General features: G+C 40.9%; 1 pseudogene; it reads left to right on the top strand.

The window, feature by feature from the left end:
- Positions 1-14,392: 14,392 nt before the first annotated feature.
- Positions 14,393-14,930, top strand: LOC138383184 (mediator of RNA polymerase II transcription subunit 28 pseudogene; annotated as a pseudogene).
- Positions 14,931-18,057: the final 3,127 nt, after the last annotated feature.

Below are 18,057 nucleotides of genomic sequence, written 5' to 3'. Positions count from 1 at the left end.
ACCCCTCCCCTCCCTAATGGAAAAAGAAGCCCACGACCTGCCAAGGACAATGCCTGCAAGGCCCAGCTAAGTTAAAGGACGACCACACCTGGATGGTTGCCCTGATAAGAGTCTCAGTTCCTGGAGCCCACACATACCACCGGCCCCTCCCTATTTCTCAATACCCGCCCTAAAACTGCAAGGGACAATTCCTTGTTCTCCCCACCATAAATCTTCCTGCCAAAGAAACCCCTACTCCATCCCTAAAAACATATATAAACCCACTCAGACTTCTGGGCAATGCGACTTCCCCGGTCTCTCTCTCTTGGGGCCCGTGAACCTCGCCCGGGAGCGCCCCAATAAAGCCTCATTGTTTACCCCTTTCAACTCTGCTCATCTTTCTTTCTCTGGCGCCGGTCTATCCAAAAACCTTACAGGAGGATCCCTTGAGCTCAGGGGTTTCAGACCAGCCTGAGCAAGAGCGAGACCCGTCTCTACCAAAAATAGAAAAATTAGTCAGGCGTGATGGTGTATGCCTGTAGTTCCGGCTACTCAGGAGGCTGAGGCAGGAGGATCCCTTGAGCTCGAGAGTTTGAGGTTGCAGTGAGCTAAGATGACACCATTACACTCTAGCCTGGGTGACAGAGAGAGACCCTGTCTCAGAAAAAAGGAAATAGGGTTTAGAGATCCTGACAACTAGTTCTGTTTTAGAAAAGTTAAACATGTTGGAAAGTTGGTACATGAATCCAAGCAGGGAAGAAGAGCCTTCGACACCTGGGGGATGTCACCATTTAGGGAACAGGGGAACAGACTGGGGGGAGACGGAGCTGGGCAGGGTGGGGGAAAAAGGGGGGAGAGTCATAACAGCAGGGAAAGGGCATTTCAGAGCAGATGCTATCGGCCTGAGGGCTAGAAAGCATCCACTAGATTTAACAATAAGGAGGTGACAACATAGGTATCCACTGGGTGTCAGGGACAGAAGGCAGAGGGAGATGAGTAGAGCAGGGAATTGGAATAAGAAAGAGGACATGCTAAGTCTGCCCTTTCAAAGAGCTCAACTCTTAAGAAAGGAAACAGCAATCAGGACAGATAAGGGAGGGTGGGTGTTTGGGCTTATTGTTTTAATAGATTGTGTAAAATTTTATGCTGAGGGGCTCCTCCAGCAAAATAGAAAAGCAAGTTGTCTCCTTGCACAGTGATAAGCAACGGAGCCGTCATCTGGGGCGAGACAGGAAGAGGAAAACAAAGATGGCAGTAAGTCGGCAGAGCAAGCGGGAGGGACTTACGGGTGTTTTCTCTTTTGTCTAAACAGAGGAGGACCTTTGTGGAGTGAAGGTGAAAGCTCCTGGCCAGGGACGGAGTGGCACTAACCTCAGGAGTGCCACTTCCTCCCGTTGTGGTTCTCAACTGCCAGGGGTCGGGGTGCAGAGATGATACATAGTTGGGTTCATTACCTGGGAGGCCTTTGCCAAGTGGTATGGGGGAAAAAAAGGAGGCTAGGGAATTGAGGATTTTAGGGACAAGCAGTTGAATTAAGTTTCTTTGGAGTTTACCCTGACAGGAAGCTTACAAGGTTAGTCTTGTTCTAGGCCTTCATTCTACGGAGGGAGAAACTGAGGAACTTGCCCAAAGTCACACTAGCTGCTGGCAGAGCTGTGTCCCAAATCCCCAACTTCTGATCCTATGACTTCTCCACAGCACTGACTGAAGTGCTGCTGTCCTAGCAGGGTCTTGCTCCACCTTGGCCTTGGGCCCCGACTCCCTGGTGGATTACTGGAACATAGTCCTTAGCCATTTGGAGGAAGGCAATTTCACTTTGCATCTGACTCTGCTTTTGACCATTATTGAGCAACTGGTTGCTCTACCTAGATGTGGGCTGCTGGAATTTACCTATTGGTATTGGGAAACCCTGCTTTTTCTGCTGGTTTCCAGCAGACATTGGGGGAGCACAGAGTCAATACAACAGGAAACTATGAGAGAGAAGGCTAGTGATTGTAGTGTACCCCACGATGCAGAACTTTTAAAATCTTTTGATGTTTTTTCCAGTCACTGTGCGGTCTTTTCTAATCCCTTTTGCCCCACTTTGAATATTTCCCCCTTTTGTTTTACTGTCTTCTTGTTACAAGAAAAAAATTGTAATCACTGGGATTATGATCTTTGTGAAATAGCAAGGGGCTGACTTTTTGCTGATATTGTCATAGATATTTCCATCACCATGTTCTTGACAGGCACACTGAAGACACATCATTGTTCCTCTGCACCCATGGTTTTCTAAACTGAATGTGGTCTCTGTCTGTCTCCCTCAGTGGCTGTCAGGCTCATTCTGAAAAAGAAAAGAACCTGCTACCAATTTGAATTATTCTTAAATATGGAGGGTACATATTTTAAGTACTTTAAACTTAGTTTATAATGTTATAAATTATATAAATGATCACAGATCATTATTAAAATCATTTACATTCAAACAAATGAAAGATATTACTGAAGTTACAGATCTCAAATAATAAATATTAGGAACACCCTAAAATACATACCTTTAAAATTAGAAAATGACCATGAGAGCTGGACTGTCAACAGTGTTTATTTAAATGCTTAAATTGGATTAACATTTTATTTTGTTGGATATCATCACTCTATTCAGGATTAGGGTTACCAAATGTAGCAAATAAAAACACAGGATGCTCACTTCAATTTGCATTTCAGATAAACAACAGATCATTTTTTAGTGTCAGCATGCGTACTTGCGTATAAATTTATTCATTGTTTATCTGAAATTCAAATCTTACAGGGCTGCCCTGGACTTTATCTGGTAACCCCACTCAGGATTCACTTAAGTCTAGCATAGCATAAAAGCTACCTTCGTCACCAGATGTGGTCATAAGTGTACACTCCTGAAGGGTCTCCCCTCCTCTGTCCCAGTGCCCCTGGGCTCACAGTGACGTTATCCTTGAGCCAGTGTAGGCTGAAGAGCGGGTGAGGAGTCCAGCAATTCCCAGAGTTAGTGCACGTGGAGGGTGGCTGGGAAGCAGAGGGCAGGAGGCTGGGGTACAATTCTGAAGGGAAAGTGACCCAGGACACTCATATTGCAACTTCGTCCTCCTACAAAACCCTGGCTGTGAGATTTCGTCAAAGTGTATCCTTTTAATTCTCCTGAACAGAACCCTTTTTGCAAGTCAGTAAATGGGGTTCAACCTATTCCTACCCAATGTTAAATGCATGTGTATTGATGAAAATTCTTGCCTTCTCCCCTCCCGCTCCAGGTGTTTATTTTACGTTCCTGGAGTCGAAGCAAAAGCCAACAACTTAAATCCTGACGGGGTTGTCTTTCCTTCTTTTTCTTCTTGCGAATGGTGGGAGTAGGATGGTCAGAGTGTTGGAAAGAAAGTTATCTAGTAGCGGCACAGAAGAGAGTGGGCTTGTCCTCACATTTGAATGTTTGTGGGTAGTAGGTAGGGTGAGGAATGGGAGTGGGGGGTGGGGGTGCTGTCTACCTGGGGCCCTGCTGTATCCCCTGCCCCATCTTATATAATACCCCGGGGATCATTTGATTATTCATAGCCTGTCTGTGGGTGACACTGGTGGCACAGTCTACCTAGAGTTGTAGATCCTATATGTCTAGGAAAATGACTTTATGAACCTCCCCCTTCCCATCCATCTTCCACCCTTTTATTATAGTAATCATACTCCGTTTATGATATGGTTATGGTAACTAGCACGAAATACATACCATAAGAGAAATGTGTGTGCATAAATATATTCACACACACATATATATAATACCTTTTTAAAGAATAAATGTAATATATATTCATTGCAGAAAAATTAGTAAGTGCCAAATAAGTATTAAAAAGGAAACAAATCACCCACAATCCAGAGATAACTACTATTAATATTTTGGGCTGGTGCGGTGGCTCCTGCCTGTAGTTCTAGCACTCTGGGAGGCCAAGGAGGGAGAATCACTTGAGCTCAGGAGTTCTAGACCAGCCTGAGCAAGAGCGAGACCCCATCTCTACAGAAAAATAGAAAACATAGCTGGGTGTGGTGGTGCTCACCTGTAGTCGCAGCTACTGGGGAGGCTGAGGCAGGAGGATCACTTGAGCCCAGGAGTTGGAGGTTGCAGTGAGCTATGATGATGCCATTGTACTCTAGTCAGGGTGACAAAGCCAGACTCTGTCTCAAAAAAAAGATTGTGGAATATTCTTTTTCAGTTTTTTCCATACACAATTTTTTTTTTTTTTTTACATATTTAAGATCACACTTTCTCACTTAATATTGAATCGTGATCACGTTCCACCATCAGACCTTTCTTTCCTTATATGTTATGGGGATACGTGTGTTCTAAGAAAGATATTTAGAACCAAGATATTGGAATTTATCAATCTTTATGACTCTCCCTAAACATCTTTCCAAAAGAGAACTTCCCTGAGCAGTGATGGCCTATGGCTTCAAACTTGTAGCCCAAAATTCTCAGCAAGAAATTCTTTGTCATTTTTGGAGGAAAATTTTATATGAATTTATAATATGCTTCTTTCTTAGGTTTTGTAGCTCCTACTCTTAAATATTGCACAAAAAACAGCGTTCTCATATAAGCATCTCTCCGATCATTGGTGCATTTACTTCGCCATGTGAACATTTAAAGGAGGATGAAAGCCTAGTTTAAGAAGCCAAACATTTGACTTCATCATGACACTGTTTGCTCAGATTGCTGACAGAGGAAATCATGGATTCTAAGTTTACTTGAAGTCTGTCTTTGGTTTCTCCACATCAACTGAGGACACATTAGAATTCAAGAATGCCCACTGTCACTTTTGGGTGCTTCTGTCTTTGGAAACTAATCACGCTCCAGGATACATAACAGCAACTCAATAAATGTTTATTTAACAACAAAGGAATGATAGACCAACTAGGTATACTCAGGTTCATGCATCCTTTTGCAGTGAGCCTTGTGGCACTGGATTGAAAGAATATCTATATTTTCACAATTTTCTAAATGTAAGTTTTAAGCTATTTGCATGTATGAATTGCTAAGAGATTGCCACTCCAGTAGGTGATCTCATATGCTTTCATTTAAATTCATGATACAGATCACCATGATACAGATGTTAGACCAGATAGATATTATATTTAGAGGATGTGTATGGAATTGAACTTGCCCTTTTTTCCCCCTTATTATTTTCTTGGCCATCATGGCAGTGCATCGTAAATACAAAATAAGTAACTTAAATGCACAGAGAGGGTAGAACATTATCATATCAAAGGAATAGAATTTACATTTCACTGTGCCAGGCAGTGTGCATATAGCAACTTAATTATCATTAAAAAGCTCACAGCAACTCATTGTGGTGAGTTCTAATTTATCTACTTTTCTGCCTGAGAAGAGATTTTGTACATGCCTGAAGTCACACAGCTGGCAACGAAATTCAAATTCAAACCTAGCATGATAAAATTTCGAAGCTCATGTTATTTTCACTGTCTAAGAGAAAGAGCAACATTAGACAAAAGGGCATCTTTATCGAGGGACTACGCTTCACATAAAAGATGTCTCAAGTGGGGGAAATGCAGAAGACAAAGAGGGCACCTGTAAGAGGAAGTGTGGTTGAAGCAAAAGAGGAAGAAAGGAAAAAGAAGAAACCAGTAGCCCAGCTGCAGCTGCTCACCTGGGTCATGGTTTTGTTTTTTTTGTTTGTTTGTTTGTTTGTTTGTTTTGGGTTTTTTTTTTTTTTTTTTGAGACAGAGTCTCGCCTTGTTGCCCAGGCTAGAGTGAGTGCCGTGGCGTCAGCCTAGCTCACAGCAACCTCAGACTCCTTGGCATAAGCGATCCTACTGCCTCAGCCTCCCGAGTAGCTGGGACTACAGGCATGTGCCACTATGCCCGGCTAATTTTTTCTATATAGATTTTTAGTTGGCCATATAATTTCTTTCTATTTTTAGTAGAGACGGGGGTCTCGCTCTTGCTCAGGCTGGTCTCGAACTCCTGACCTCGAGTGATCCACCCACCTCAGCCTCCCAGAGTGCTAGGATTACAGGCGTGAGCCACCGCGCCCAGCCTGGGTCATGGGTTTTTTAGAGGAACTAAATAAACAGTCACGTATGCTTGTGCATCCCAGCAATGAGATCCTTTTGTGAATTGTCCAGCACATTACCTCTATTTTCTAATCTTGTCAATCCTTGGTTTGTTGGGGTGCCCATGGTATGGAAGGGGGGGCAGCGGTCAGGGAGTCAGAAGGTTCCGGCATCGGCAGAGCTACTGCTACCCATGTCATCCTGGACGAGTCATTCGGCTTCTGCATCTTGGTTTTCCCATTTCTAAAATGCCCACTTTTCCAACCTGATAGTGTTTTGTAGATACAGAAAACCCAAGTGAAATACACATGTGAATGTTAATGACATAGCACTGTACAAATAAATCATGATGACTGTCTCAACTAAAGGCTACTGAGAGTAATATTTGTTCTTCTGATACTGGAAGTGTGAGAGAGGAAGGATTTGGGATGCATGAAGGATTCTAGAGATAATTTGGATTTGAGTTCAATCTGGGCCGCTGTGGTGACTACAGTGATTTTGGAAATACTTGATTAATGTCCTTTCTACTCACTGAGGAAATAAATCATTTTATGAGTCTAGATTGCATTTAACACCCCTACAATAAAAATGAAGAATTTCACATGCAGCAATGATTTACTTGTGACTTGAGCTATAGCGATTCTCACCAAGTTACTGAGGTTGACAGCAGAAGAAATATAAGCATCCAACAGTGAGTTGTTCCAAGTGAAAATGACCATGCTGTTTCCAGAAACATTTGGCAAGCAATTTGTGTGTGGAGAAAATAATAGCAAAGGCAAAAATGAACAAATGACAATTTAGCCATCAGTGTGTGCCCTGTGGAGTCATCGAAGCTCAGGGGGAGATTTCCTGATTTCAGGGTCATAATTCTCCCTTGTGACAGCATGCAAATAAAGATCGGCTTAATGTGACCAGATCAGGACATTTATGAGTCAGCATAAATAAATAAAAATGCTGACTAGGTGACTCAATAATTGCTTCTATTTCCTGTCTAACTGCCTACTCTTTAACTTACATCAGAGTCGTAAATAATGAAATCTGAACAGTATGAATGTGTGCATATTACCTGGATTTGAAGTTCCAAATATATTCAGCATTCCACTTGAAGATTTTTTAAAGATGTGTTATCAGATCCCCTTTCATAGACTTTATATTGTTAGAGAAAATGTCATAACCTCCCTCTTGTCAGTAGATAAAAATAGAAGAATTATTTCTGGCTTAAATCTCAAGTACTAAAATGTTTTCATCTTCCAGAGATTACCAGGACATTCTTTCCTCTCAGACTTTTTCTCCTGTTCTCACTCAAGGAATCACGGATTTCTAGAGTGAGAGGCATCTTTCTCATTCTTGATGTCTCTATAATTTAATACAATCCTAGCCCGTTTAAAAATTGGATATTTCATTGGTTTCCTTTTGTTCTAGAAATAGGCTTGGCCTACTGATATACATGTCTCAAATGGGTAAGTTGAGCGAAGAGGATGGGGATGTTTAGTAGACTGGTGAAATCTGTCACAAATCTGTAAGTGCTGGAGATACACATGGAACACATGGTGTGTGGGAACAGTATAAAGTTAATGCACTGTGGTCAAGGTATTGATTATGTGGGCTTTCTCTCCTTGCTGTCATCTGAGAGTAACATGGGCCACAATTTACAAAACTGGAATATGTATGTTTGTTTTAAAAATATAGGCCAGATGTAGTGGCTTTGACCTATAATCCCCTGCTCTTGGGAGGCTGAGGCTGGAGGATCGCTTGAGTCCAGGAGTTTGGGACAGCCCTGAGCAAGAGTGAGACCCCCATCTCTACAAAAAATTTAAAAATTGCGGGGCATGGTGGTCCGCCTGTAGTCCCAGCTACTTGGGAGGCTCAGGTAGGAGGATCACTTGAGCCCAGGAGTTCAAGGCTGCAGTGAGCTATGATCACACCACTGCTCTCCAGTTCTGGGCGACAGATTGAGATGCTATCTCAATATATATACGTATGTATGTATATGTGTGTATATATATAATAGGCTCTATAAAATATATGATCATAGCATTTAAAATTGGAAAGGATCTTAGAGCTTATCTAGTGATAATATGATGTCTTTTTTTTTTTTTTTTTTTTTTTTGAGACAGAGTCTCACTCTGTTGCCCGGGCTAGAGTGAGTGCCGTGGCGTCAGCCTAGCTCACAGCAACCTCAAACTCCTGGGCTTAAGCGATCCGACTGCCTCAGCCTCCCGAGTAGCTGGGACTACAGGCATGCACCACCATGCCCGGCTAATTTTTTGTATATATATATTTTAGTTGTCCATATAATTTCTTTCTATTTTTAGTAGAGACGGGGTCTTGCTCTTGCTCAGGCTGGTCTCGAACTCCTGACCTCCAGCGATCCACCCGCCTCGGCCTCCCAGAGTGCTAGGATTACAGGCGTGAGCCACCGCGCCCGGCCATAATATGATGTCTTAAAGCAGTTAAATGACGTGACAAGAAGGGCAGTTCACCTCTGCGATATTCCTTCCAAAATCCCATAACCCCAGGCTAATCATGAGAAGGACATCAGACAAACCCAGATTAGGGGAACATTCTACAGAATGCCCGGCTGGTACTTCCCAAGGCTGCCAAGATCATGAAAAACAAGGGAAGGCTGAGAAACTGTCGCCGACCAGGGGAGCCTGGGGAGATGTGACAAAGAAATGTTGGACCCTGGATTGGATCCTGGAGCAGAAAGAAGACAGTAATGGAGAAACAGGTGAAATCCAAATAAGTCTGGAGTGCAGTTAATAGTAAGGCCAATATTAGCTTTTTTAATTTGGACAAACATACCACTGTATTGTATGGTATTAACAACAGCAACTAGCTTGGGGGTATAAGGGAACATTCTGTACTCTTTTTGTAACTTTTCCATAAATCTAAAATTAAACATTTACTTAAAAAAATAGAAACTTCTAATGGAAATAATTACCCTTTTTTGGTGGAACATTCCTCTAGTGCTGCCTTACAGTATATGGACTGTTTTAGAGGTCAAACATATTAGTAAATATATAAGTCCCTTGGATGGGGAATTTAACACGCCCATACCTCAAAGCCCTACTATTTTTAAGAATTTTTTTATTCACACCTTTCCCCATGAATATTCATTTTAATTATTCTAAATACAATTTTGAAAACAGTAGAATGAAATTTTATAAATAACTTTTTCAAATTAAATATAGTGTAGACTTTCCCAAATATACCTATATAGAAAGATAAGCTGCTTCACTCTGAAACTGAAGACACAGAATGAGAAGCCAATGACATAAATTGTCTGATCATTTCCTTTTCCAGTTACTTAAATATTAGCTCTGAAAAGATCTAGATGTCTTTATAAATTTCTTAGGTGTCTCAATGGATTGTTTCTTTTTTTAACTGTAGAGACTAAGGCCATAACTTTTATTAACATCAGATGTATGAGAAAATATATTAGTTTGCTCCCCAATCGTAAAGAGAGTCATGTAATATTTAGGGTCATCTGTTACTTTTATTATGCCACAGTTTGACTATGGTAGCAGCTAATAAATTAACTGACTTAAAGTCATGCTTGGCCTATTCATCCCAAACAAAACTGGAATTTAGATCCAGTGTGAAGAGTAGTGATGCAGACAAATCTGCTTGATTCTCAAACAAATTAGGAGGAGAAAACGAACCTCTGACTTAGTCAATTTGACCTCATCTGTAGACACATTTGCAGAGAATGGAAGGTAAGGACTGGCGGAGGCTGACCAGGGAAAGATGGAGGCGTACCGTAAGGATACTGTCTTGGATAGAAAAAAGAGTTCTGTGGGAATTTTCTTATCTATTTCATGTCAATCCATCCTGCAGAACAAAGTATCTTACGTATGCCAGAATATAAGCATTCACGTTTGAAGAAGGAAGTCAATAGCTGACTCTGTGCAGGAATCTGTGAATATCTTAAAGGTATCATCCTGTGTAACTGTCTCAACACCCTGCCTTTCTGCTGAAAGATCCTGTCTCCTTTGTGCTGTCAACATAGTGGTTTTCAACTGTGGCTGTACCTTGGAATCACCTGGAGAGCCTTTAAAACTCCTAATAACTCAGGCCACACCCCAAAGCAATTCATCAGACCCTCTGAGGGTGGGACCCGGGGCCAGGATCTTTGCAGCCCCCAGGTGATTGCATGGTGCAGCCATGGCTGGGAAGGCCTGCTCTCAGGGGTCTACTTGGATCTTGGCACTCACTGAAGGAGGAATTTTAAGAGAAATGACCTATGGCAAACGCTTGCATAATATCATTTAGTTCATTGTTGTTTCCTTGTAATGTTGATGCCAAAAAAAGAATTGGTTTCATTTTGTGTCCGTCCTTTCCCTTAAAGTCGCAGTTTCCAAGAAGCCATCAATGATGTTAAGTGAGGACTTACTGTACTCAAAATTATTTATTGAATTAATTAACTAACCCTTTGAGATAGGTATGTTCTTTCTTTATTCAGATTGTACACACAAGGAAACTGACTCTTGAACCAGGAAGTAAACTGGCCAAGAAACATTGGCTAGTAGGTGGCAGCCGTTGGATCCACATAGCACCCAGAGATGGGGCAATTGCATACTCACTACTCTCCCCTGCTGTTCCTCTGGGCATTATGTGGAGGACTTGTCTCCTAACGTTGTAAAAGGAAGGCTGAATTTTTAGGTAGCAGATAAAAAGCTAAAGATTATTATATTGAAGCGCTTGAGCTGTTTCAGTGGCTATTTGACCAGTGATTATCATCTTATTTAGACAGTAAGAACCTGAAATCTATTTTACCAGTTCAACTTGAATATTGCTGAAGTTCAAAAGGTTCTGGGGAGGAAACATGCCCACTGTGCTCAAGGAACAGCAAAGACAAAAAGTACTGGAGGGTGGGCGTGGTGCAGAGGTGGTGTCCTTTGCACAAATCTGAGAACAAATGCCCGTTGGAGATATTTTCATTTGTTTTTGACTTAAGTATTATATTGGGAATAAGGTCTTTATGGCTAAGAAAACAATACAGATTTTTGATTGCCCAAAGAGAAAACTATAATTTTAGCTCGCCAGAACTAAGGCTAAATGCATTGCAGGTTTTTTGGAAACAGCTTTAATAGTATTTGGCACTATGATGATAATTTTGATAAAACAAAATATTAAATTCTAAACCAAACTGATGAGTTGATTCTATATGTGATAGGTACACTACAGTAAACAGTTTACGACACACTAAGAAATAATATAACACATGGTTTGCCTATTATAGGCATATAGTGCTAATATGATAGAAGAACCAGTTTCAAAAAAAGTAGCAAAAAAAAATCATGATAAACAGTTTGGGTCAGAGAAAAAAGAATTTGTTGTAAATGGAATGTGGTAGATATTTCTATCTAGCATTAACAATAAGAAATATAATTTGAATTCCAGTTGCAAGTTAGAAAACTGTCACTCCTGTAGAGTGCAATGGTTCAGACACCCTGGATTGTCATGGGTCTGGGAGAGCAATTGACAGGCATCAGCCCATGTGATGGAGGGAGAGTTGTTCCATACACTGAAAGTGTCCACATTTTTACAAAAGCCCAGAGAAGACTAATTCAGCTTCAATAACATACTGGCTCAAAGAGAATAAAATATTTTGGGTATTAATATAAGAATGCTTTTTTCACTCAAAGGGATGAAACATTCTTTGCTCAAGGACAAAAGTCAAATTTTAAGGTTTGTTCTCCAGAAAAGAAGAAAACTCTCAAGTATAGTTCAATGCTCTTCTGGAAATCAAGTGGCTGAGCTTTGCAACTGACAAAAGTTAGAGACAAGAAAGAAAGAAAGGTAACTAAAATTATTCTGAGGTTTTATAAATGCAAGACTGTAAGAAGATGATACACCTTGGTAATGGGGAAGGCTACAGCAAGGAAGAAAGGGAATCTTTCCCTTGATGTACTAAACATAAAATGATGCAAAACATTCTGGTAAAGGTGTTTTACCAGAAAACAAATTACAGAATGTGTAAAAAGATAAATGTTGGTGTTGAAGAATATAAAAACAGGTTTAGAGATAAACAACAAGAAGGATAGATCCTTGATAGCTAAATGCAATGAGTAATACTGGAATAGGGAAAAAGAAAGGTATACATTATAATCCACATTATTGGAAGAATTGGTGAAATTTAAATATGAACACATTAGATTAGTATTGTATCAATGTTAAAAACTTAATTTTGACCATTGTCCTGTAGTTATGTACAAGATTGTCTCTGTTTTTAGGAAATACACACTGAGGTACTTAGGGAAACAGAGCAGGATATCTGTAAATTACTCTTAAAAAATGGTTCTGTGTGTGTGCGTGCATGTGGAGAAAGAGAGAAAGAGAGCACAAATGATTAAGGAAATGGGAGCAAAATGTTAACAATTAGTAAATCTGGATAAAGGTAAAATGCACATAGGAATTCTTTTCACTGTATTCTTGCAAATTTTCTGTAAGTTAGAATTATATCAAAATAAGAAAATACCAAAGATGACTCAAAAATATTTCTATATAATTGGAAACAAAATAATGTTACTAAATCACATTTGGGTTAATAACATTATTAAATAATACAGGTTAACAAGGAAGTAATTAAAAAACCTAAGAAATATGTAGAACTGAATGTAAGTAAAACTACATACAAAAATGCATTAGAAAAGGGAAAGTCGTCCTTGGGAGGAAATGTATAGCTTTTTAAAATCAATGTGTCAGAAAACAAGAAAGCTTATCAACAAACCTGCAGCAAGTTTACCAATTTTTTCCTTCTGGTCCTCCTACCTCTTGGCTCTAGATGCCACAGACGTGCCCCAGCTTTCCAGTTGGAAGATCAGAGAAGGGAGCTCCAGTGAAGGCAGAAAGTACCAGGGAGATCACAAAGAGGAATATTCCCAGAAAGTGAGCCCATACATTTGTTTATGAACCTCTAAACTCACCTTTTAGTTGCATGTATGTGGATCTGGGCTTAGTCAGCATTTAAAAGACTTTGAAAACAGAACAGATCAGGTTCTAGACTGGCCAAAGTATGAATGCATAAGAGACAGACCAGACAGCACTCACAGCACTGCAAATACACCAAACCACAGCACACAGGAAGTGTGTTAAAACTGGCGACCAAAACCTAACCTCGTTGATTGTCTACTAAAATAAAAAATCAATATTTTCCGTAGGATTTAAACAAGACCCAGAATCTTATAATATTAAAAATGTTCGAGATATAATCCAAAATTACTTGGCACGCAAAATCCCAAGAAATCTCAACTCACAAGTGAAAAGACAATAAAGAGATGGCAACATTGAAATAAATGACAAAGATGTTGGAGTTAAGTAACAAAGACTTAGAGGCAGCTATTATTAAAATTCTCTAAATTATGAACACTCTTAAAAAAATGGAAAGTCTCAGCAAAGAAATTGAAGATGTAAAGAAAAATAAAATGGAAATTTCAAAACTGAAAACTATAACTGAAACAAAAAAACTCTCTGGTAGAATGGAGATGACAAAAGAACAAGTCAGGGAACTGTAGATGAATCAATAGAAATTATTCAATCTGAACAATGGACAGAAAACGATTTTAAGAAATGAAAACTCATGGCCGGGCGCGGTGGCTCACGCCTGTAATCCTAGCACTCTGGGAGGCCGAGGCGGGTGGATCCCTGGAGGTCAGGAGTTCGAGACCAGCCTGAGCAAGACTGAGACCCCATCTCTACTAAAAATAGAAAGAAATTATCTGGCCAACTAAAATATATATAGAAAAAATTAGCCGGGCATGGTGGCACATGCCTGTAGTCCTAGCTACTCAGGAGCCTGAGGCGGTAGGATCGCTTAAGCCCAGGAGTTTGAGGTTGCTGTGAGCTAGGCTGACGCCACGGCACTCACTCTAGCCCGGGCAACAGAGTGAGACTCTGTCTCAAAAAAAAAAAAAAAAGAAAAGAAAAGAAAAGAAATGAAAACTCATGCTTCTATGAGAGTTAAAAAAAAAAAAAGAAACAATGTTCATGTCATTGAAATCTCAGAAGAGGAGAATGAGTGTGGAGCTGAAAAAATGTGAAGATATAACTGCTGAAAACTTCCCAGATTTAGCGAAAACTATAAACCGGCATCTCCAAGAAGCTCAGCAAACCCCAAACAGTATAGACTTGATGAAATCCATACCCAGAAAACATCATAATCAAAATGCTGAAAATTAAAGACAAAAAATTTTGAAAGTATCCAAAGAAAAATAATTACCTGTACAGAAAAAAATTTGTTTTAGAATATCATATTTACATTAAGAGTTGTCATGATAGTACGGAGTGTTGCCAGGTGGTGTATAGTATTTTTATTGTCGTTATTTAACAGATCCCGATTCCAGCCATGGAGGCTCCACTAGGTGGTATGTTGTCTGAGCAGCCACCCGGGCCTCCACCCGCGGGGACTCCCAGGCCAGGCTCCTCTTCTTCAAGCGGCGCCAGTCGCTCCGAGACCTAGCAGTACTTTGGGGGACGAGTTGGAGTCATCTTCTGAGGCGTGCTTTGCTTCTCTGGTGGGTCCGGACTATGTCAATGGCACTGATCAAGAAGAAATTTGACCTGGTGCTGATCAGTGTACCCAGAAATTTCTAGATATTGCAAGACAGACGGAATGTTTTTTTCCTACAAAAAAGATTGCAGTTATCTGTCCAGAAACCAGAGCAAGTTATCAAAGAGGATGTCTCGGAGCTAAGGAAAGATGCGCTGGTCCAGCAGCACTTGACAAAGCCGAGGCACTGGCAGCGGGTGCTGGAGGACATCAGTGCAGCACAGAAGCCAGCGACAGCCCTCAGGGCTCCTTGGCCTGCCTGGAGCAGGCGTTGGCCACTGTCCCTGCACCTTGGAAGCCGACCCTAGGGAGGGAGAGGGCAGCGCCAGCCTGAGAGCATGCCCGTGTGCAGGACAGCCTCGGACAGTTTGCCACAGCCTTCCTGTGGACGTGGCATTTTGGAAGAACTCTTTGCTCCCACCTAAAATTTTTCCACTATTTTTATCAGCTGTGTAATGTCTTGAATATTTTATAAAATGCCTGTAGCTTTGGGAAACCAAGTAAATTTTTTTTTCTGTAGTGAAGTTTAGACTGTTACTGTGATGCTATTTACATTTTTTTGCTTTTTAAATTTGTGTATGACTTTTCATCTCATTGTATGTGTTTCCAGTTAGGTTAGTTTGTTTGATCTGAGGGAAAAAAACGATCATAGTCTGAGAATGGGGAATGAGGATGTTGCCTGTAGGCCTTTTATGATAATTACCCGACCATGGTAGTGTAGAAAAATAGGTAAATCTACTGTGCTTTACCTTTGAACTACCTCAAGAAGAGGAATCTAATGCAACAATGTTTATAATGCTCTCAGAGCTCTCAGAATGAGGATATTTTGTAAACAGGCAGGAAGAAGATTAAAATATCCTGGGTTAGTGTAGTGATATTGCAATAGAATCCCTAGGCTAATGCTGACTTTTATTTGGGGTAAGTTTATATTTTGTGTGGTGTTTATTAACTTTTCTTGATGGGGAGGGATGTAGTGGGAGCAGCGATATGCTAAATTTTGTAGTGTTCTGCGGTAATGAATCAGCGTAAGTAATAGGGCGGACTGTGTCTCAGTCTAGGATAGTTGGGGCACAGGTGAAGCATGAGGCGTTAAAGTTTGCTCTGGTTGCCTCTTAGTTTTGAGTTTTTGCTTGAGTCTTTTTTATTTTACATTTTGGGAGGGGAGATATTTTCCATTAAGAATGATTGTTGCTAATGGATTTGATTCCAGGGGACTGGGGTCTGGGGGTGCCTTGGCTACTTCCACAAAGAGCATGTGGTACTTCCCCGTTTGGGAAGATATTTTACTCTCTAGCTAGTTTCATAGGCCACCTCAGATTGTCTGAATTGCTGCTGAGAAATACAGACTAGCGTTTCTGGCTCTTGCTGGGTGAGGTTTTCCTGAATTTTATACAGTCTGTTATTAAATTACATCCCTTTACCCAAAACAAAGGCTTCCCTGTCTTCTGAACAGGCAGCACTTCTGTGGCTCAGTGTCTTGGGTCCCTTTATTTTCTCCAGCCTTGAAGGTCCTGCTCACACACGTTGACATCTACTCATGTTCCTGGCCTGGCCTTGGATGCCACCTTGTCCCTGATGCCTCCCAGTGCCCTTTCTGCTGTGTCCTTAGGGCATAGGATTTACGTCTCTACCAAGCTCTTGCTTGGTTCTCCCTTGTGGGTTAGTGACTTGTATCTCTCTCTGCCCCTCACTGCATTGTACGTCCATGAGAATCAGGCATTATTGCCCTTATATATACAGCGACTGCCTATTATTTCTCTTTTATACATGCTACTTAGTACTCATTTGTGTGCGCGTATGTGTGGGGTCTGGCACATGGACCTGGGATTACCAGCCTGAGGCCAAGGAGCTCCTCAATTAGAAGGTATAGGTTAAACAAACCTTTTTCTTTTTTTCTTTTTTTGAGACACGGTCTCACTGTGTTGCCTGGCTAGAGTGCAGTGGCATCGCATCGTAGCTCACTGCAGCCTCAAACTCCTGGGCTGGGCTGAAGTGATCCTCCTGCCTCAGCCTCCCAAGTGGCTGAGATGACAAGCACCTGCCACCACGCCTGGCCAAACAGCTTTTAAAAGCTCAAGTTATATGACCTCAAGTTTGTTTACCTGGCCGTTTCATGGAAATTATAAACTCTGATTGGCAGCTTTAGATTTCTTGATTAAAATCCTAAATAAACTATTGTGTTATAGGTATTCTTTCAAAGGAGTTCTCAGTGAAAAGATTGTGAATTATTCTATCTGGTGCTTAGTGAAAATATATTTTGAATGAATGTATTTACCAGTTATTGCCATTTCTTTATTAAATTTGAAAGTTTTTTGTAAAAAAAAAATCCCTTCTATTGATCCAGAAACAGCAATTTTTGGTCTTTCTGCTAAAGTAATTTAGAATTTTTTCTCGCATCATTTCACTGCTGTAGTTATCATATGATTACTCAGATGGAAATTTGGCAAGATTATACTTCTGAGGATAGTTTTTGGTAAGTGTATTTTATTTTTTATAAAGTGAGTTTCATGTTAACTTTTCTTCTGTTTCTAGGTAGTGAAGGATAGTCAGTATTTCAGTTGACAGTATTTAAAACATCTCCCATAGCATGAGCAGTGGGAAGAGTTTTACATGAGCAGTCTGACTACTGGAGACATTAAACCTCAAAGTCCATGTCTGTGTGCCAGGGCTGAATTCACTCCAGTTATGAGACTAATATATATATACTAAGTAAATTTTAGTTTAAAAGAAAAACCCTCTGATGGCTCTCTATGTGCTCAGCGTAAAATCCAGACCCCATCTCCGTGGACCACAAGGCCCTGCAGGTGCCAGACCCCATTGTTCTCGTGATGCCATCTCATGGCCACTGTGCCCCGGTCACTCTGTCCTTTTGAAGAGCCTCACCTGCACCAAGCTCCTTTCCTCTTTCATCCCGCTGTTCCTGGCTCTGCCCTGAAAGGCTATATAACCCATCCCCCCACCCCCGTCCCCTCTTTGCATATCTCTCCCTCATCCTTCAGGTCTTAGGAGAAGTTTTCGCTGATTTCCCAATCAAAATTAATTCCTCCCGTTCCTCTTTTTCATCACACTCTGTGCTTTTTAACTTTGTATTAAAGCACTTATATAATGTGCAATTGTGTAATTATTGATGTGATTGTTGAATGCACACATCCATATCTCCATGTCCTCAGCGATTGGATCTATTTTTTTGTTTATTTACTGTATCTAGTGTTTTCAGAGCAGTGGGGAAAAGGTGCTTATGGCATTGGGTGGGACATTTTTTTCTTGCACAGGTGAGATAGGGACCCGCAGGACCTGCTGGGTAAGACCCAAACCAAGGTCTGTGATAAAACAGGAGGTAGTGGAGAAACCTGTTAAGACCAGCTGAAGCCAAGATGGTGACAAAAAATGACCTCTGGTTACCCTCACTGTTCATTATTTGCTAATTATAACGCATTAGCATGCCAAAAGAAACTCCCACC

Source organism: Eulemur rufifrons, chromosome 5, assembly GCF_041146395.1.
Source record: "Eulemur rufifrons isolate Redbay chromosome 5, OSU_ERuf_1, whole genome shotgun sequence".
NCBI lineage: Eukaryota > Metazoa > Chordata > Mammalia > Primates > Lemuridae > Eulemur > Eulemur rufifrons.
This window is presented reverse-complemented; position numbering and strand designations above follow the sequence as displayed.